Source organism: Pipra filicauda, unplaced genomic scaffold (assembly GCF_003945595.2).
Source record: "Pipra filicauda isolate LSUMZ 115617 unplaced genomic scaffold, ASM394559v2 scaffold120_size2142806_pilon, whole genome shotgun sequence".
Classification (NCBI taxonomy): Eukaryota; Metazoa; Chordata; class Aves; order Passeriformes; family Pipridae; genus Pipra; species Pipra filicauda.
The window spans coordinates 360,892-383,110 of record NW_024103663.1 but is presented as its reverse complement, the minus strand read 5'-3'; the positions used below and the strand labels follow the sequence as shown (position 1 = coordinate 383,110).

Genomic DNA, 22,219 nt, shown 5'->3' with positions numbered 1-22,219 from the left:
TTGCATGAAATCCAAAACCAGCACAAGAAAGAAAGTCTTTGCAATCGCAGTACCCTACCCAAGAGAGCCCACACCACTTCTGCATTAAGCTTGGAAATGCTATTTATTTGTATTCACACCACCACTTAACTACCTTCAGTTAGCATTACAAGTCTGTCATTTTCTAAGTATATAATGTATAGTAAATACAAGCCTCTGACAGCACAGAAAGGTACAGAAGCCAAAGGGCAGGAGGAAGCACACACTACTCTGGTCCCATCTCATATGCCAGAAGGAGGGATTTGGAAGCACCTTTGCTGTGCTCGCCACAGAACATCCCTGCACTGCCACTCTTGATACCTGTGCTGCAGAACATCCCTGCACTGCCACTCTTGATACCTGTGCTGCAGAACATCCCTGCACTGCCACCCTTGATACCTGTGCTCACCCAGGGCACCGTGCTGTGCTGGGGAGGACTTGAACTTGCATCTCCCAGCTGCCCTGCAACAGACTGCACAATTATCATTTGTAACCTAAAATTCCCACTGAAGTTTTCCTCACAGAAACGTTTCTGTGCTCTCTGCCCTCTCTGCAGTCAGTGCTTTCATCGTGTCCCAGACCAGGTCACGCCTCACTGCTGGATGATGGATCTGGGAAGGATGGTGAGCTGGTTTGGGTCAAACAGGGAGCTTGGGAAGCTCAGCTGCTGGGCTGACTGGTTTGATTTCAATCCAACAGCAGAAAGTGCTTGTGAGAACTTAAACATCCAGCAGGTGCTGAAACCTTATTCCCAAAGTGTGAGATTTGTAGCTTGAGACAATTACAGGCTGTGGGGGCCAGTTTGGCCAGAGCTTTTCTTGGCACAGCTTCTGCCCAGGCTGGGGAGGGTCTGTGCAGCTCCCCAGTCTGACCCTGGTTGCTCTGTCACAGGAGCACTAACGAATCATCACCAGTTCCTCTTTTTCATCCTGAAAAAGGGGTCTGTCCTGGGCTTTGCCTTTCTCTCATTAACACAGCAAGTGTTAACCGAATCTGACGTGATGACACAATTTCACAGCTTGTGGGCCCTGGGAACAGGGACTTCTTTTTGGTCATACAGCCTGAGAGACCATTCAAAAATAATTAAAAGATGGAACTTTTATGTGGTTTATGATGCTTTGATCAAGGTTTTTAATTAACCTACCTTGCTTTAAGCTACTGCAAGTTCATTTCACCCTCATCAACAATATCATAATGGGATTGATTATAATGCAGCAGAGTGTGAGCCATGTGGCCACAGGGTCCCAGCTGCAGAGCCCCTTTAGCCCCTCGGCCTCCTGACGAGTCCCCATGGGGACGTGGGACTGCTCTGAGGGTGGTGAGGTGGCCGGGGAGCAGGTGGCAGTGGCAGGCAGGGCAGGATGCACCAGATCCTGGCCAGGCACAGCCAGAGAGCCAAGCAGTGCATCCATCCCCACTCCTGCCAGTGGCAAGGCCAGGGTGTTCATCAGCCAGTCAACTGGGAAGCAGCAATGAGGGCATGGCCAGGACATGTCTCAGTGCTGCTGCCATCGGGAAGGGACATGTCAGGCTGAGATTAGTCAAGCCAGTCCCTACAGTCAGAAGGACACGGGTCCTTCAGAAGGGTGATTTGCTCCATCAGTCTGTGCAGAAACATTGAACCATGAGAATCATGATGTTAAGCCAGTGGGGAGAGAGGTATAAATGTCACCTGACATTAGTGGTGCTGCCTCTGCACTGCAAGGGAAGCTGCTCTGAATCATCTCAGGGCAGATCAGCGGCAGGGAACTGAGGAAGATGGAAGACAACCACAAGCTATGATGGTCCTGCCAGGAGAGACCTGCCAAAAGGAGCAGAGGATGTAGGGTGTTAAAGCTCTCCTGTCTTCCAGAGTCCTGCTGCCTCTGCAAAAGCTGCCATCAGAACTGTTCAAACTGCTAAATGTGGGGATATCTCCATTAACCTCCCCGTGCTGGGCTCTGCAGCCCTCAGACTGGTCAGAGACTGGGCTGGCTGTGTCTGACTGAGGGGGACCGTGATGCTTCCAGCCCAGGAGATGTGGCTGATGCACAACTGACCCCCCTAAAGTAATGGCTTTATCTGACTGTTTGGTACTGACTCGTAGAAGCAACAACACTACATCTCCTGGTGCTTCCACTCAAGGTCACCAGATCTACTGAACTTGATACTGAACAGGAGCCTAAACCAGCTCTGGGCAAGTGAAGAGATTTACAGTGTGCTGTGCCAACAGCTTTCTGTGAGGCATTGGAATAGGCTGTGCTAATAAACCCTGTGCAGAGCCATCGGGGGGGAAATGCTGAATCATTGCTGCTTCCTCTGAATGGCCATTGGGGCTGGATAAATCCATTCTTAGCAACTTCTTAAAGAAGCGTTTCTTCAAAAATTGATTTTAACCCAAATATAAAGTTCTGTTCCATACCATTAGCTTAAAGGCAGGCTAATTAAGCCCAAGCTCTAGGAATAGAAAGATTTTCTGAGTCTGTTTCTAAAGCTGTCACAAAAATCTGCATTTTCATGATGCTGTTTTTTTCTTAAAAAAAAAATAAATCCTGCACCCCAGTCCCACTGCCCCAAGATGTTCCCACAGACAAGTGGCCTCATCTGCTTTTTCCCCCCCTAGTTGGATTTGCCATAAAAATCCCAGAAGGGACTGGGACTCCTGCTCCACTGTATTTTCACAACACCTGAGCCACATCTCAGTAACAGCAATCCCAAACAAAGCAAAGTACTGGTGATGGGAAAGCACTTCAGCTCTTTTTTGAAGAAGGGGATAAAGAGAAAAGCAAAAGATCAAGGGGAAGGAAAAATTAATTTGCTTATACTAGGAACTTTCCTTAAAGACTTGAATACCTGTGGAAAATGTGAGAATGAAATAAGAAAAAGATTTATTGACTCTCAAAGCCTCCAGTTAAAATTAAATGTGGTGAGAAAAGTGGCTTTCCACATTTAATTGTCTTTGTCACAGTAACTGTGTGTCACTCTCTTCTAAAAGCCTATTAATTCTGTAATTTAGTGCTAGCAAGAGCTGGGAGACAGACAGAACCACCACTGTTTTTTTTTCTTAATTCATTGACTAAATGTCATCAGGCATCAATGTTAGGGGGGCTTTCTCCTACAAGGCTCCAAATACTAAAAACCAAAGTTTTTTATAGTCTACTGAATAAAAAAGTGCTGGCACATCAGTTAACAGAACTGGTGCTGTAACATTATATATTGGTGTGTTAATTGTGACTAAAAGAATCCCGACATGTCCCAAGAGCTGTTGAGTGAACGTTTTTCCAAGCAGGGCAGAGAATTAGCTTGTTTGACTAGTGCAGCTAGATGCAATGTATGTGTTTAGCCATAATTTTAGAGTTTATTCTGAAACTAGCTAGAGCTGGTAATAGAGTTATTAATGCAGAGACAGGCTGGTAGGTGGATTTCTTGACATATGAGATTGGATAACAAGGTAACTGCCAAAAAAACTCCATTACCTTGGAGTCAGCAGCAAAACAGCATTCGTATTTGAGTCTTTACAAATCAATAGGAAAGATACTCAAAGAAATAAGTAAATCAAAGCCATCTGTGTGTGAGGAGCTCTCCTGCTCACTGGCTCTGCCGGCGCAGCTGCAGGGCTGTGCCCGGGCTCTGAGAGCTGTGCCATCATCATCATCACCATGGCTCAGTGAGAGCTGTGCCATCATCATCATCACCATGGCTCAGTGAGAGCTGTGCCATCATCATCATCACCATGGCTCAGTGAGAGCTGTGCCATCATCATCATCACCATGGCTCAGCGAGAGCTGTGCCATCATCATCATCACCATGGCTGGGCGAGAGCTGTGCCATCATCATCATCACCATGGCTGGGTGAGAGCTGTGCCATCATCATCATCACCATGGCTGGGTGAGAGCTGTGCCATCATCATCATCACCATGGCTGGGCGAGAGCTGTGCCATCATCATCATCACCATGGCTCGGTGAGAGCTGTGCCATCATCATCATCACCATGGCTCGGTGAGAGCTGTGCCATCATCATCATCACCATGGCTCGGTGAGAGCTGTGCCATCATCATCATCACCATGGCTGGGCGAGAGCTGTGCCATCATCATCATCACCATGGCTCAGTGAGAGCTGTGCCATCATCATCATCACCATGGCTCAGTGAGAGCTGTGCCATCATCATCATCACCATGGCTCAGTGAGAGCTGTGCCATCATCATCATCACCATGGCTCAGTGAGAGCTGTGCCATCATCATCATCACCATGGCTCGGTGAGAGCTGTGCCATCATCATCATCACCATGGCTCGGTGAGAGCTGTGCCATCATCATCATCACCATGGCTCAGTGAGAGCTGTGCCATCATCATCATCACCATGGCTCGGTGAGAGCTGTGCCACTGCACTGGGAACAGCACCAGCACCCACAGAAAGGCCCCAGGGGACAGCTGGGACCACTGGCATCCCCCCAGCCTCACCCGGCTCTGCAGGTACCCACAGCTCCTTCTGAATCGTCAGTTATTACAAAAAAATCACTGGGTGCCCCTGGGCCTCTTCTGTGCCTGAATCAGGATCAGCAACAGAACTGAGGGGTCACCTTGACCAAGGGCCAGCTCTGGAAACCAGAGGTTCTGTGCACTTAAGAAGGAATGCTGAGATTTTACCCCAGTCTCACTCATCCATTCCAGATCCTCACGTGTTATTCCAGGTAAACCAGGTGCAATTTTCCTGCATCCCTCCTGCAATCCATAGGCAGAAGCCTATAGGAACATTTTTCATTATTTGCCAGCTGTTTCTGTTTCCCAGGAACCTGCTGCAAACCACAGGAAGTTTCATAACTGGCAAAATCTGAGATTTAGACAAGCAATTTGCTTATTTGAATGCATTTCATACAGCACGTCAGCCTTATTCCCACCAGAACTTCTGCTTCTGTAACATAATTTTCAAGATAATTGAAGTGAAATTTCCCACTCACCTGTTGTCAGGGTGCTGCAGTCCCATGGGCAGCACGGTCCCACCTCTTGCCGATCTCCTTCTGGTCCCACACTGTGCCCTGGGGGGGGTCCCTGTGCAGATCCTCTGCCTGGAGCGGGCACAGGACACAGGGCATCTCATTGCTGGGCACAGACACTGCTCTCACCACTGCACTGGTGGCACACACCTTGGCTGGCATCACCATTTTGTCCTCCAGTGCCAGGTACACAAACAGAATGCCTTAGGCTGTCTGGCAATTTATTTTCCACTGATTCTATCAGAAGAGAAAAAAAAAAAAGCAAAAAAGCCTTAGATTCAAGGTTTCAGAGTTCAAAACTGATTTTTGTGCATGTACTTTGTTCCCTGCTTTAGAACCATCAGGTTTTCTTTCTCCTGGAGAACATAAACAACTGAATTTTAAACCAGACCCAGCGACCAACATGACATTGTGAAGGACACACCAACACTTGTCATCTCTCCAGATGAGTTGGTAAGTATTTATAGAAGTATTTTCTTCCTGGCACACCTCTAACTAAGCAGTGTATCTAATTTCCTCTGGAGAAATGTGTTGGAGAAATCAGTAAGATAAGTCTGTCATCATAAATAGTAATAAATAACTACTCTGGTGTAGTTGCTTATTTAGCAAAGTTATTTGAATATTAATGGTTTTTACAGGTACACCCACAGGGTAAAAATCCTTAACAATAATACCCCAAAACTAAATCCAGGATTCGATGGTCTGGATCACAAGGCACGATGTGGATGAGGTTATTGGGGACAACAATATATGGAATAACTGAAACCTTCTCTGCTCCTCGTGAGCACTGACACCCAGATCACTCAGAGCAGACAACTGATCCCACGACTGCAGCCAGAGGAAGGGCAGGGGCGCAGTGTCAGGCACAGTGTGGGGCACAGGGAGGTCGTGCTGGGGTGTGGGACACAGCCAGGTTGTGCTGGGACGAGCCCAGGCAGATCTGCTTTGCTGGAGCACGGCTGCCCTGGAGGCAGCAGGTCTCAGGGTGAGAACTCAGGAGCTGCAGAGCCACCACGGCTGCACCTCACGGTCACAGCTGCCGTGAAAAGACGTTTAAAAACCAGGCTTGCCTTGATTCTCCTTTGATTTCTGGCTTTCGTTTTGGCCACTTGGTTTTAGTTTTAGTCAGTTGGTTCTCACTGAGAAAACAACCCCCTTGGCACCTGGCCTGTTCTCCTGTGGATGTGGGTGCAGGCTGCTCCCCTGCATCTGCCGAGCCGGGGTGGGTGCAGGTGCTCACCCAGACAGTGCTGCCTCACAGGCTCACCCTGGTCCTGCCCAATGACCCTCCTTGCAAAGCCCCACCCGTGCAGCATCGTGGTACACAAATGTTTCCCTGTGTTTCAAGGGCACACATGGCTGCACCTGAACCCCTGGCAGGTGAGAATCAGGGAGACAGGTGGGCACAGGCAAGAGCCCCAGCAGGCCCATTCCACCAAACCACAGGGTCTGAGACAACCTCACTCCTGCCCTTCCCTCAGAGCTCCTCGCCTTCAGCTGCAGGAAGGGAGTGCAAGAGGCAGTGGTACACGGGAGAGCTGGAGGAAACAAAAGGGATGGTGGAAACAAGAAGGATTGGAGGGATGTGTGTGGGACCCAGGTTCCCTTGGCCTGGCTAGCTGATGGCTTTTGCAGGGCACTTCTCCAAAGAGGAAGGTGTTTATTCTAGAAGGGCAGAAGATGAAAGACCAGCCAGCACAAACACCCCAACAAACTGAATTCCACAGAGGAACTTGCCAAAGACTGTCATTTCTGCTGCAGCCTGACCCACTTCAGGGTTTATTTTTAGTCTCTTTTGGTACAGAACCAGAGCTCTCGAGATCCCTCTGTGTACTCATGTGTGTCCTGTGAGTATCCACATGAGTTTATTTCTCCTGGGCTGATTTCAGCCATGGGGTTGGGATGGTGAAGATGTGAAGCTCCTGTGAGCTTAATGTTGGTAAGTGGCCAGATGCCTCAGAAATCCTTTATGAACATCCCCAGGGAACAGGCTCAGCTCTCTTTAAACATCAAACAGGTCAGCTCAGCCTGCAGACAGCTCTGTAGGAACCAGGTGTCACATGTATTACAGCTCAGGAAAACACCTGTTAAACTGCTGCAACAAGGTGTGATATGCTGGAAACATAAAGGGGCAGAACCCACATTTTGTGCTCAAAAGCACCTTGATTTCCACTTCCATCTAGGTTTATATTCCCACAGCCCTCCTCACGTGAGGGTGAGGGAACCCTCACTGCTTTCTCACAAACCCTGTCATTTGGTAATGACTGTTGAGAATTTCACCATCACTTGACAGGTCCACTTTTCCCAGGCGTAGCTCACAACCCAAGCTCCCTACAAAGCACATGTGCCGCCCTGGGCCTCCAAAGTGGGTTATACTTCTCCATATCTGAAGGTATGTACATGCACACATCCCATCCCCTGGTTGCTGTGTCACAGAGGCCGGTGCCATCCCAGGCTGCCTGCATGGCAGGCGAGCTCAGAGCTGTGACCTGACTGCGGTGACACCGGGACAGGAAGGACCAGCCCCTGTGAGTGGTGATCCCAGTGGTGCTCCTCAGCCTCCCTGGTGTCAGGGCCACCATCCCCATGGCAGGATGGAGCTCCATGGAATGCACCCTGTCCTCTGTGCACAGCAGTGATGCCTTTGCTTGCTTTGATGTTAGCAGCAGGAGACATCACAGCAGTGCTGAGATGCTTATTATCCCCTTGGGTTCTTTTCTTTTATTCGTCATGGGTTTCAGCCTGTTGTATAATATACATTTTTCAAGTTAAGCATCAAAACAATGAATACAAATGAGTGAGGAAGTGTTCACTTGCTGAAGGAGGAGAATTACTAAGAGCAACACTGCGCAGTATTATAATGCATTTCCACCACTACACCATTTGTATTAATGTATTAGAGACATCTACAAAGACAAATTGCAGCTTAGTTCAAAGGGAAGAACACTCAAATGCCTGTAAAACACTGCAGGCTGCTCTCAGAGATGCTCTCCCTGTAACAACATTTGGATTTCAGATCCCTCCTGGCATCAAGGACAATACTCTCCCGCTCCCTCTTCCCAGCTGCACCAGCCTGTGATGGCACTTGGGCACCCCCAGGCCCTGAGGAGGGGGATGGTCCCTGTCCCCAGCCAGGGATGGCCCCGTCCCCAGCCCGGGACAGCCCCTGGCTCTGCTGTCCTGACCGACACCCGCCCTCGCTGACCCGGCTGTAGGCAGGGCTGATGGCATTGGCTTATCCAAGTGAACACTTCATTGCTGCATACAAAGTAGTACTGAAGGGCTCAGGAACATCTCCCTGGAGCTTCTCTTCTCTTCAGCATTTAGAGATTCCAAATTTCCCAGCATGGATGGACAAACAGTCCCTGAGAACAGGATACATGACTCCCCCCTGCTCCACAGCCCTGCCATAGCTCAGGAACAAATGCATCATTTTGGAAATGCCATTTCCCACCAGCACCAGCAACCTTGGAGATAAAGACCAGCAAACTGGGGACACGGAGGACACCCAGTGTAATAAAATATCTGGCTGAGATGAGTCAGAGGAGCCATTTTCAGGATATGAATATTGTTTACAAATTCAGTCAATTTTCATTTAGTTTTGAATGGGTTTGTGTACGGGGTTTTTTTTTGCCCTCTACAAGCACAATCATCCTTTCTGATCTATTTCCATCTCTCCCTGGCATATGGTATTTTCATCTTGCTAACAGGATCACATTTACCCTGCTAGGCTGTACCAGGCACCCAGTTTCATTCAGACTTCCACTGCTTCTCTCACGCACTCACAGCTATTAGTAAATGTCAGCCGTGGAACAGGGAGGGGCAAGGGAACGAAAGAGGCTGAAGGAAGCAGCCCTGTTTGCATCCTGTTGTGCCCACTGGGCTGAACTGGGGATGAGCATCACCCACAGCAGCTCAGGGAGAGTGGCTCAGGGACAGTGGGAGCTGGAGGCACTGGTCAGTGCTGTCCATCCTGGCACTGTGCTGGCTGGGAGAGAGAGACCAAATAAACTGGTTATTTTTCCTGGATATCTCATGTTCATTAAAAAAGTAGAAAACCAGCTCTGTTTTTCCTTAAGGTATCATCTCTGTCAGTGTCTGTTCCAGTTAAAAGGGACAGTACAAATTCAGCCAATCTACAGGTAGATGTGTCTGGGTTTTGTTTGCTGTGTGCCAGTCTCCTCCTTAGCTGGGATCACCCCTCACTGCAGATGCCAGGTAGTACCACCTGGAGACCTGCCTCGTTTACATGCCCATCCCTTCCCTGTACCTCTTGCAAGAAGAACTAATTAGTTCAGATGATAAGGCACCATGGGGAAGGAGAATCAAGGTTAATAACATATATTAATAAAATATCAGCAAGGAAAAATGACTAGCTGTGTCCCAGCTAAGCCATCTCCATCACCATAATCTGTCCCTGTCTTTGGAAGGGGTTATATCTCAATAGATCAGGAGAGAAAAATAATGGAGATGAAATAATGCTGCAAGATTTCAGCTCCACATCTCTGCTCTGCTGGCAACAACCTGGTGCACAAAGGAGCAAACTGGGTGGCTGGCAGCACCCTGGGAGTTGGTCCAGAAATGTGCTCTGAGCAGGATTCCAGCCTGGTGCAATACTGTGCACAAATGAGGGACAAGGACAGTCTCCTCCCTGCTGGTGCTCAGGTCCAGCTCCGGGTGCAGCCATGGGCACACCAGGCTTCAGTTCCAGGGCTGGGGTTGCAGAGTGGGAAATAGTGAGCTGCCAGAGAGCTGTGCTTGTCATCCTGCCTCAAAACACGACCCAAATTCTCCTGCCAGCTTTCCTAAATACATCACTTCATCATTCCCAGTAAGTTTCCCGTTAAGTGTCCCATCAGCAGAGAAGCAGTGGACGCACACCATTTATTTGAGATTCCATCACCACCCCAGCTAATCACCTGTCCCCAGGCCATGAAGCAGACAGAAAAGCGATACAGGTACCTTCTGCAACAGGCAAGTGGGAAACAGCATTTTACTTTCACTGCTGACTCTCATCCTTTCCTGGGCAAGGAGCCCAACAACAGGAAATGTAACAACAACAGGAAATGCAAAGTCCATTGAGAGGTGTCCACAAACCGCATTTTCCATCAAATTCTGTTGTCAGAAGGGAAATCTAAATTCATCTCACCAAAATAAAAGGAAAGCCTCAATCTGGAACTTACTTTCTACAGCCAGACCCCAGGCTCCAATCCCCAGCAGCCGGCAGGAGCAGAGTTTGGATGCATTGCCAGCCCAAGGGGACCGATTAGAAAGGACAGCCCCTCCCCAGTGCAAGCAAAGCAGGAACCTGCTCTGTTCCCCAGCTAGTATTGATTTGTACCACTTTGGAAACCTCTCACCATATAGTCTTTAAATGCTGAGCTGTGAAATGAAAAGACACTTTCACGCCATTAAAGGAAGGTTAATGTAAGATGAAGAAAAGAATATTTGCATTTAATGAGTGAATTTGAAGAGCTCAGCTGGATTTCCTGCAGGCTGTCCCTGGAAAGTTGATTCTTGTATGGAAAAAAGTTTCTTCTTAAAAACAAAGGTTTTCCTCCCCTCTCCAATCCCAAAGCACAAGACACTTATTTAAGTATCATACTGAAACACCTTTGGTCTGGTGCCAGACTAAAAAATAACATCTCTGGAGAATGGGAGGGTGGGAAACCACAAGGAGCCTGGCAGGGAGAGAACCCACATGCAACTGTTTATGAGGCTTGTATGTTTCTCTTCCCAGTTTTCCTTTTTTTTTCAATTCCAAGTGCTGCAGCATAGCACCAATACATTAACTTCATGCCTCACTGAATAACAGTATGTTTTTCCTTTCCCTCTGCTCTTTCATGGGAACACTCTGGGAGTCGATCTGTGCCAGGGATGGACCAGCCCAGCTGGCTGCCTGGCCCCTGCAGCCCTGGCTGTGGAGAAATGGCTCCCCAGGGAGCAAAGGGGGTCGTGGTGCCCCTGTCCCGGCCCTGGCAGCTGCACCATCACCTGACACACAAACGTCAACCTTTAACCACCAACAGCTCCTGACTAACACGGGACAGCTGGGAGTTAAAATTCCCACGGTGATCTATGCTCCCATTCATATCTTTTGATATCTGAAAGTAGAGAATTTCAGCGAAAAAGGGCTTTCCACTAAGATGACCATAAATCTCAATGTGTTTACAACAGGAGACTGACCAGAAGAGTTTATTAAATCTCTAAAGGATTTGATGTATATCAAACTGTTACATAAAGTCAATACTTTGGAAAGAACTAGACAATAAATACCCTACAAGAGGCAATATTTCTATCACAAAGAAAGCAATCACATAAAGATTAGGAGACCAATTTCAATACTGAATGCCAGTCTGCTGTAAGAAGACATTTATTGTTTTTCTGAGTTATCACAGAGGAGCAAAATAAGCTATAACAATATTCTGAGCCCAGCTAATCATGCTATCAAAGTCAGAAATACTCTTTCACCTCTTAAAAATCACTTTTCTACTTTGCAAATAAAAAGAACAAACTCTTTCAGGTGCAAAGGGAGGGAGGAAAGGAGATTTATCACAATGGGCAGTTCAAAATCTGAAAGTGCTGCCCCTCAACTATGAAAAAGGCTTGAGGTCCCTCTGTGGGTGCACTTGGTCTGTGGGTGAACGGGGCAGGCACTGAAGGGGGGAGCCCACCCAAGGGACACCAGGTCTGCCCCAGTTGCAACAGTTGGTTCAAGAATCAAAGCATCACCTGGGGACAAAGGCAGCCTCAGCAAAGGGTTTGGGAACTCTTTCTAATGACTGATAGATGAAGACCTATGACAAAAGATCAATATTTTGTGTGGAAAAATGTTTATTGTTTTCTTTCTCCCCCTATAAACAGATTTTTTCTTTAATAGTTCAAATTAAAAAAATGAAAATCTCAACCAGTTCAATTTTAGCAGAAGCCAAAGAATAAATGTCCCTGGGGAAGAGTGCTCTGCGAGTATCGACACATATTCCAAGGGCAACTCCCTGCTTCACTCTCATTCCCTATTTTCCCACTGTGAGGTGCTGTCTCCCCCATCAGTGTCCTCCACCCGTGGGTGCCAGCTCTGCCCCACAGCCAAGCCCAGGTTGTGCCCACACCCCCAAACCAGCATCTGCGCCCACACTGCAGGCTGGGGGGACACTGAGCTGAGAGCTGCAGCTTTGAACTTCAGCCCTGCTCAGCGAGGGCACATCCCAGCAGCACTGCAGGGCACAATGTCCTGCCTCCAGCACTCCGGGGAGGAGATCAGACCAAGCACTGGGAGGTACTGGGATGCCATGGGAACGTGGGTTATCCAAGCACCATAAAAGCCACTGGACTCCCGCATGGAAACTGCCCGTGGTGCTGACCATGCTGGTGGGATGAGTTTGAGAGTTTGGGTTTGTTTGGCTGAAGCAAAAATTACAAATTTTAATACAACATGGGAGCTTAAAATTTTGTGTTGCTTTTGCACAGCACGTGTTCCCCCCTGACACTCCAACACTGAGCAGAGAGCACAGCAGGCAGCACGTGCTCTGTGCACAGGCACAAAGATAAGCTCTTTGCAGGAGAGATTAGCTGACAGCCAAAGTGAACACAGCTATTAATAATGACCCCAGTCCTGAAGGGAATCATCAATTATCCTTATCATCTTCAACGTGGATTTCTAGAAAGATGAATCCAGCAGATTGGTGTGTACAGAGAAGAAAGGAAATGACACGGAGCTGTTGCTCATTGTTATCAAGAGCCGAAACACAATGAGATGAAGGTAATTATCAGCAATTTTAACATGACTGTACCAGATGCATCGATGCTGTAACATAGCACACCAATGGGGAGGAGGTACAGGAGAGATACCAAACATGATTTTCAGTCCAAAGCAAACTCCTTATCTCTCATAGGATCCATACAGGGGTGCTTGGAGGCCAACATTTTGGGGAAGTGATGTTCATGGCTGCTAGAAACTCCTTGATATGGACAAAAGAGGACCAGACTAGCCAATGAAAAGCAGTTTTGTGCTTAAGGCCCAGAAAGGAGAGGGTCGATATGTTTAGTCATAATTTTGTGAGGAAAAGGAAAGAACCCAAAAAGAACTAGCACTAGAGCAGGGGAGGTTTTAGAAAGCAGGAAAGGGAGTTACACAGCAAAAAATCTAAGAGCCCTCAGCTGAAACTCCTACTTGTGCTGATTAATCTAATAGGGGACATCAAGCATGAGTCAGCACATGAAATACATGCCAAAATATTTTGTAAATCCTTTTTTGACATTGAGATGGACCTTAAGACAGGATGGTACCAGAACATGATGTACAGCACCGTTGTCTGATTGATGGATTGGTAGGTTGTGTGACATCCTGTGACAAATGATCTCCATGTTCAGGCTGCAGATTAACTTTCTGGGTCATTTAATAAATGACAGGAAAAGAAGTTATATGAGGGGCAAACTAGAATGGAGTTCCAGTGACATGATACCTCTTGCTGACACTATTTTGGGAGAATTAATGAGAGTAAATGGCCCCTTCTCTGCTTCTTTCTGCAAGGTGATCATAATTCCATGAAGAGAGCACTTTTATGTCACCTGGTTTATTGTGGGAAAATTGTGTTTGATGCAGAAGAATTAAACCCCCTGAGGAGGGATGTGACCACGGCATGAACTCACTTTGAGGACTCAGAAGCGCTGATTAATTCCACCATAATGATGCAAAAATACATCATTCTATCAGCACTGTATTTAGATCTGAGCTACACATTAGCTGTAAGGCTCTGGGCAGCTGCAGCTTCCCAGGTCACTGAGATGTGGATGGAGGGATGGCCACCTGGCCAAACTCCCAGCAGAGAACTCTGCTGCTCACATCCTCTGCCTCCCTAGTAGAGCTGCCCATCACAGTTACAGGCCCAGATTTTGCAGTTATTTGGGAACTCAGACTCACAGGAAGGTGTCTTGAGATGTTTGGGAAAGGGACTTGCATCCCTCCAACAACCCTGACAGAAAGGCAGAACCAACTCACTGCATTCCCAGTTTGTGTGCAGCCTCAGCTTCCCTGGCTGCAGCAGAGGCACAAGGGGGGCAGAACCCCATGGGTGGCCTTTGCACATGCAGTGTCCTGAGGGAGGGTTGTATGAACTGCAGACAGAGCATCCAAGTGCCCAAGGGAGCCCGGCTCAGGCAGGATTTGTCTTCTGTCTCCTCTGCACACTCCTGCCTTCCCCTGCCCACACCTGCACTGCAGCTGCTGTTTATTCTTAGAATGAGAGAATTCAAGAACAAAAAAAATTAAGCCTTTAAGGGAGAAAAAGCTGAAATTACCTCTGCTTTTGAGCAAGACACTGGTGGATCCTGCACAGCCATCACAGGGAAGGGAATAAAAGACTTAAAATTACCTCTAAGTCTACAGGAGTGGCATATTCGTAAAAGCAACTGGCACGAACAAGCTAAAATTCATTATCATGCTTTTCATAGACTGGCTATAGGAGCATTATTATTATCAAATCCCTCTGAAAACCAAGTAATACCTTCCCCTTCTCTTCTTTTGTTTTGCATATCATATCCTAGATTAATATATAACATTAATCAGAAAACAATTCATCCCTCAGGGTTTGATGTAAAGCACTTCACCCAAAGGAGGGCAAAGCTCCAGAGCCCATTTGGAGAGGTTAAGGGCTGCAGAGGAACATCTACAACCCAGGCTTTAAAGGGCCTGAAAACTCACTTGAGAAGAGCAGTAAGTTAATTCTGCAGAGCTTATTTCTTCACTAAGCCCCACACCTTTCCCTTGCCCCATAAAGAATAGCGAGTGGCTTCCCCAGAAGTCAGTCTTGCAGTCTAATCAAGCTTGTTCTCTCTAATTGAAGTTAATCACAGGAGACTGCTCAGAGCAGGATGGTCTCGGGAGTGATGCCTGTCAGAGGGGTCCATTGATGTAGGGCCAGCCCTGGGACTGTTGCCTGGAGCAAGCCCTGGGGGCTCTGGATGCAGCCCCACGGAGCAGCTGCCAACAGGGCAGTGGCAGAGGGGCCTTGGGAGCAGCACCCCAGCCCTGGACACTCTCCTTACAAGCAGTTCTGGTGCACAATTCAGCTTCTCAGCTGGATGACACTGTAATTCCTCCCAGGAAATCTCCCAGGAGATCAGCACCAGGACGAGTCACCTGTGCTCTGCTGCACACCTCTACTCCACCCCTAACACCTGGGCTCTGCACAGAGCATAAATGTTTTTATTTCACCTGTTTATTAAGAACAGCTCTGCTCTATTTCTGATGGAACAATAATCTGCACTCTTATGGGGCTGGAGGAGTTCACTTTCTAAAGGAATTTGACAGCAGCTTTACTAGTTTATAGCAGAAAAGAAAAGGCACTTAAGGGGATTTTGTTTGTCATTTGAAAATTAGCCTAGAGGAAAAAGAATCTTCAATTGAAATTTAATTAAAAACTGATGAACCAAAAGCCTTGTAGTGGCTCTGTGAAGTCCCATCCTCACAGCACAAGAACACAGCCCTGACAGACAAGAAGAAAATAATAAAAAAAAGAGATTTAAAGCTAAAACCTAAACAGAAATGGGCCAAACCATAGTCCAGTGGCACCAGACCATTGCTAGAGCAGAAACTGTCCCACTGTGCTTAAACAGGGGTTTTAAGGGAACTGCTGAGTTGCTTGTGTACTACTGACAACAGCCCATTAAACTTACTGTCATTATTTCATCCATCTCTTTTGGTCAAGACCTCATGCCCCTGAGGGGAGGGGACGTGTCCCCGAGGCCACACATCCCCCTACACGGTCACACACAGCACCCAGCTGGGGTCATTGCTCACAGCCAAGGTCAGCCTTGTCCCCTAAAATATTAGAGCATGTTCATAAACAGCTAATAAACCCACAAATGAGTGATGACTTGGCACAGGAGGAGGAGAGGTCAGAGTGGTGCTCAGCCACTCCAGTCTGCTCCAGAAAGGGAAAGAAGAAAGTCCCCAGGGTGGTCTGGGGCATGTCACTGGTGTTACTGGAGCTGCTGTGGGAAGGGCTGAACACAAGCCCTCTGCAGTCACATGGAGAAGCAAATGGATGTGACCTGCAGCAGAAATCTCTGAGGCCAGAGTTTATGGCTTCACTTTCCCAGCTGGACCAATTTAATTAACTATGGGAACATTAATTATTGGCTGTTGCCATTTTTATTTCAGAAAAACCAACCAGCATTTCACCACGTCAATATAATGCAAAATAGCCACTAACCCCAGCCTGAGCTCAGGCCCTGGACACTTTAGATTGATGATAATTTCTTTGCAGCTCTTACTGGCAAAGAACAATTTTTAAAATGGCCCCAAATATCAGAGCAGCCAGAGGGATGAAATTTTCTCAGATACTTAAAACCTCCTGTTTATCACCCTCTGCAGCATGTGATATACATTGTTGTACATTTTCTGCCACAAGTGATTCATGAATAAAGCACATTGTTCAAATAAGCTTAATATATAAAGAACTGAAGCATTGTGACATGGTCTTAAGGTGACCCACAATAGTTGCCTCCCCCACCTCTGGACTTCCTGTTCTGTTCTGCAAAGCCGAGGGGCTGCAGGAGGCCCTTGGGATGGCAGCCACTGTGCCACAACTGCTGGGAGGTGGCTACTTGGGACAGGGAGGAATTTCAGCCCCCTCTGCACGTGGCACTGTCATGAACTCACGTCTGTTGCAAATGCAAGCCAAGAACTACCTCGATTCAGTAGCCAATTTGGGAACAACAATGTATTAAAATGAAAATAATGATGAGAATAATTCCATGCCTCTTTGTGGCTCTGATAGTATGGTTTAAAACTCTTGGCCTGACTTGAACAACTTCTAACTTGCACTAAAAAATGTTTCAGAGAGAAAGGAAAAGTCAAAACAAGACATTGGAGACTCCAGCAGCTCTGTGGCGTTGAAAGCAGCAGGAGGGTGGAGCCTCCTGCTTGGGTGGCTCCTGAGGAGTGTTTGGACCTGGAAGCGAAATGTCCCTGGTTCTCTGGTACTTTGCCCACTGATGGCCACTGTGGCTCACACAGAGGAAGAGCAACTGGAGTGTCACAGACTGTCACAGTGACTACCTGCAGCCCCCACACTCCACCCACCTCTTCTGAGGCTGTGTGGGGTTTGCAGAGGATCTGGCCAGCTCTCACCACCTCCTGCACACCTCTCCCACTAATGGACACAGCACAGCCGTTTCCCTGAACTCCTGCATTTTTCTTTCCATAATTATCTCCTTTAAAAAGGCATGAATTGAAAATGAGATGCGGAGCCAGCGGGCTCTTTTGAGCTATGGTTATTAGCTGTGTGCAGGATGAAAGTGGTATGACTCCCCAGATAAATATATAGTTCATTAGAAGTGTTTGGGATCGCTCTATTCCGCTGATCAAAAGCCTAAATCACACAGTTAGCAACATTAAGGAGCTATATTATGATTTGAGTTATATCTGGATAAAGCCACTTGAGAAGCGAGGGAAGCCCAGCGGCGCTGGCAGGGCTGTGCTGGGAGCCCAGCAGTCACACCCAGCTCCGGCTCTGATCCCAGCCCACACAGCCCAAGACAGGATTTCATCCTGTTTCCAACAACTTCAACCACTCTGGCTGTGTGGGAGCTGCAGCCTGTGCACACCAGTTGGTGCTCTTTTCCCCAAAACACAGCTGTCAGGTTTGTCTCACTCGGGTTTTAAATGGGCAACAAACCCAACCAGCATTGCCTGTTTGCAGAGGTATTTTTGAAACCACACTTGAGCTCTGTTTCCAGCAGTGTCCCAGTGGAACACTGTGAGTTTGGGGAATGAGCACATCTTTGTGTCACAAGCCTCCAATGCCTAAAGTGTGTTTGTGCTAAGGAGCACATGGGTTGGATGGTTCAGGGAGGTCAGGGGCTGCAGAGAAAAGCTCTGGTGACAGGTCCTGTCACCTGGCACAGAACTGCTGCCTGCCTGCCCTGGACAGGAGCCATTGTGTCCAGAACATGCCCTGCAAATGAGCCCAGAGCACCAGTGTCTGGCAGAGGGGCTTGTCTGTTCCACCCAGGATGCCTGTGAGAACTGTGGGATCTCTGTCCTGCTCCTGCCTCGGTGGAAGGAACAGGAACAATCACCTGGAACCACCAACCACAGGCTGTGCCATTGGACACAACAGAGCTACGTTGGCTCCATAGTCACGGGACAGGGAGTGGCATGGGTCAGGGGTTACTTTAACCAGCAGTATTTAAATCATGCCTGATGAAATACTAATTCTGGAGAACAATTGCATGCTGATTTACTTGGAGCTACCAACACTGACCAAAGGTGATTGTCCTGTCCCTCTTGTACAACCACTTCTTCGCAGCACGCAGCTTAATAAAAACCCAGAAACCCAGGAACCCCCTCCATGACCAGGCTCTGGCTCTCCTCAGAGAGACCTCTGCAAAGCCCAGCATGACCTCCCAAATCTTGGCTCAAAACCTGCCACTCTTCCACTTCCGATCATTTCAAATCTGGCTCAATAAAAGCCATCTGAGACCGAGGACATGAATACTGATGACAACTTTTGCATCCAAATGATGTCTCAATCAGTCAATTTTAAAGAGAGCACAAGTCTCTTGTTCAGCTTCAGGCTTTGACAAGGACACCACAGAGTCCAGGCGATTTGCTCCTCGGGAGGTGGGGAAGGACTGCTGGGTCCCACAGCACCTGCAGCAGCTCCTGCCCCACACCTCTGCCACCTGATGCAGCAGAAAGCACTTGCCATGGTGGTCACCCTGCTTAAACAGGGCTTGCTCCTCTTCCCTGGCTGCCCTCACAGCACAAGCCCAACCCTCTGACAACTGGATGGTCCTGCTCACCCCACTGCTCCTCCCATGGAAGTGGGACAGCCCACGGCAGGAACTGCTGCATTTAGGTGTGTTGGAATTAAACAACAGCTTTGCTAATGCACAGCAGGAGAGCACCAGTGGGAGACTGCTGCTCCCCCCTTCCCTCTCCGGGAGTTCTTGCCCAGGCACTGATAAATTAAACCCGGCACCTCCTTTGACTAAGATGGATGGCAAGCTTAAATGATATCCACTGAACAAATGGCTGATTTGTGTATTCTTCCATTCAGGATTAGGCTAATAAGATGTTCATTTATGGATCTATTACCCAGTCATTTAACTGCTTTCAAGAAGACAACTGGGCAAATTCCACCACTCCAGTATTGATTTCCATCTTTTTAGGCCGTATTTTAGTGGGGGGCTTGCAAAAGTTATTTAGTGGGACATATCAAAACATTCATTAAGCTGACACAGTACTTTAAAGGACATGAGAAAAACTGGGGGTGCTTGAAGCCTCCGGATTTAAGGCAGCCCTGCTCCTCCTCACCTGTCTTTTACTGTGGTTCCTGGAAGGACACGTGTTCAGGGTATTTTAGACTCAGAAGTGAAAAGGAAAACTGAAGCCAGTCACTGCTGAGCATGCCATGGAGGCTCCCCTTGTCACTGGGGTCCTTCAGGGAACCCTGAGCTACAGCAGCCTGGTGCAGGGCTGTCCCCAAGCAGAGCAGGGAAGGGAAGGCCGTTCCCAATTGCTGCGTGGACCTGCAGTGTCACCCCAGGGGCAGCTGAGCAGCCGTGGAGAGCACACATTTAGTCACACTGGATTTTTTCAGCAGCATCAGCATTACCCTCCTTCATGCCTCTCATCAACAGGAGGGAGGTGGTTTGTACACCTCCCTCACAGGCGCTCAGTCAGTGCCCAGCTCAGTGCCCATCAGAGCACGTGCTGGGGGGCAGGACTGCTGACACAGGGCTGCAGCATTCCACAGCTCAGCCCCCGGGTCCTCCACTCAGACTTCTGGAGACAAGAGGAAACTATACAGAAGATTTCCTTTTAGAATGAAGATTTGCAGTCACTAGATCCACACCCAGTCTATGGAGGCTTTGTGTCTGGATAAACAAACCAGCACTCTGGTATCTGCGAGGCCAGCCACTGGGCTGGTATTAATTCAGGCATGGGGGAAGGCTTTCTGCTTGAATTAAAATAAAAAGCATCAGCTGTCTGGTTCTGCTAAATTAAACGAGGAAATAACTAAAGACACTGGTATTTTGGCTGCTGTCATTAGGATCCAGCAAAAACAGGCATTTCTGCATGAGGCAGTTCTCTGCTGCTCTTTCCTTCCCAGCCCCGTGCCCATGTTCCCAACCCACTGCCAAGGTGCTCTCCCACCTGCCAGGGCTGGGGCTAATGGCTTTACCCAGTGCTGCTGCAAGGGGACAGAAACCTCCTCACTGAACTCTTCAAGACACCAAAGACCGAACTATAACACTCCACACGGGTCACTTGGGGAACAGCTCATTACCCGGGATTTTGATAATGCTGCTGAGCATTGGAAGCAGGAAAACAATTATCTTCCAACCCAGATTTACCAGCACTGTTGTCCACTTGCCTCACTGAAGCACAAGCTCCAATGGAGCACTTTACTGTGTGAGATCACTGGTGCCTTCTGGAGACAGAACAGGAGGGCACATAAGAGTTCTTAATTTACACTTCTCTACTGGGTCTTAGTTAATTTAACAGGTCCCTACATTCATACAATAAATTATCGCTCCAGAAAACTGTGCTGGTGCCAGGACATAACTGCTCCATTTAATACACCCACTGCACCATGGAACCCCATCTATATATGTGCTGTCATGTGCTCCACATTAACAGAAATTCTCATGCACATTAGTGCTCTTTTCCCCCTCCATGATGTGTCCTTTCAAGCAGACAGTTAAAAAGAAAATACAAATGTATCCTCCAGAAGTCCACTTTCATCTAATGGCACGCTTTCTTTCCTGCCTGCCTAGCAGGGGGATGGGATTGAGCACAGGGTCAGACACAGAGCAGAGCCAGCACTCCAGCAGGGAGGAGAGCTGCTGGCAGCCACTGGAGCGAGGACTCACAGTACCCTGTGCTTCTGGTTCAGCTTCCCTCAGCAGGGCCTGGACAGACTCACGGGCTCCACAGGGCACAGGGGAACCTCCCTTGCTCCTGGGACAGCCACCTGCAGAGCCCAGCACTGCCAGGGCATGGCCACCCCTGGCCTGGGCACAGGGCATGAGAGAGGAGCACGAGCATCCACACAGCACCAGGTACAGACAGTCTGTCCACCCTTCAACCTTTCTCCCCACAGCCCTCTGTATTCCAACAGTGGCTTGCAGGGACTTCCCAGTGTGCTTCCCCAGGGCAGCAGCCCCTCCCCAAAACAGCCCTGGGAAAAGCCCTTCCCAGGCTGGTTTCCATCTGTCATCCCACCCGCTCTCAGAAATCAGTGCAGAGCACTGGGCTGTGACCAAGGGAACAGCTCAGTCCTATTCATCTCTCTCTTTTGCATAATACATTTAGGAGCGGATCTATTTTTTATTGCAGAATAATATGTCTGGTTTATATATTGGTATCTGTGTGATATACTGACATTTCGTGCACATTCAGTTCTCATCCCAGGGAAAGCTAGTAACTGAATACCACCATGACCCTGTTTCACGGCACCAATTATGATCTTTCCCAGGTACTATTTGCCTCATTATCTGAGCGAAGAGTTTTATCTTACCCATCAGGCAAACCTTCCGAATTCACAGCTGGGTAGATATAACCTTGGATATTTAGCTCAGCCTAAATGGCAGCTAATATTCCACTTAACTGCTGCTTTTAAACATTTTCATCCTATTGCTGTTAATCACATTAAAAGGTATTGGATATATAATTTCCTTTAATTATGTGACAATATTGGTTGCTTCCTTTCTTTGGAATGTTATGCACAGAGTAGCAGTGATTAATGCCAGGATTTTCAGAAGGCAGTCAGAGAAAGCTCCTAATTGTTGATTTATGCCCTAATTGAAAGAAAGACACCTGGTTTTATCCTCACCCTTTTGATTTTTACTTTTCGTTTGAGTCCAAAATTATTCTGCATGTGTTGTCATTACATTAATCAATACATGTTTTGTCTTTCACAAATCTGTCTAATTGCTTTTCTCATTTACACAGTCATTTGCTAAGGAACACTATCACCCACTAACATGGATGGGAGGATTTACACGGTGCCCTGAGCAGATTTAGAAGGAGAAAGACATCAAGTCCATTGTTACAGGCGCAAGATCCTGAGCTTTGAGCTCAACTGCCCAGCTGGAGAACACACAGGGAGAGCTCCCCATGGCAGCTCAGAGCTGTGCTCATGCCTGTGCCATCCCATGGGGAGCTCCCCATGGCAGCTCAGAGCTGTGCTCATGCCTGTGCCATCCCATGGA

The 22,219-nt window shown here is 48.0% G+C and overlaps 1 long non-coding RNA gene across 1 annotated transcript in view; it reads right to left on the bottom strand.

The window, feature by feature from the left end:
- Nucleotides 1–22,219, bottom strand: part of LOC114004050 — a 46,116-nt gene that overhangs the window by 8,518 nt on the left and 15,379 nt on the right. The window contains exon 3 of the long non-coding RNA XR_003546438.2: nt 4,958–5,230. This is a non-coding gene — a long non-coding RNA (uncharacterized LOC114004050). The remainder of the gene's footprint in view (nt 1–4,957; nt 5,231–22,219) is intronic.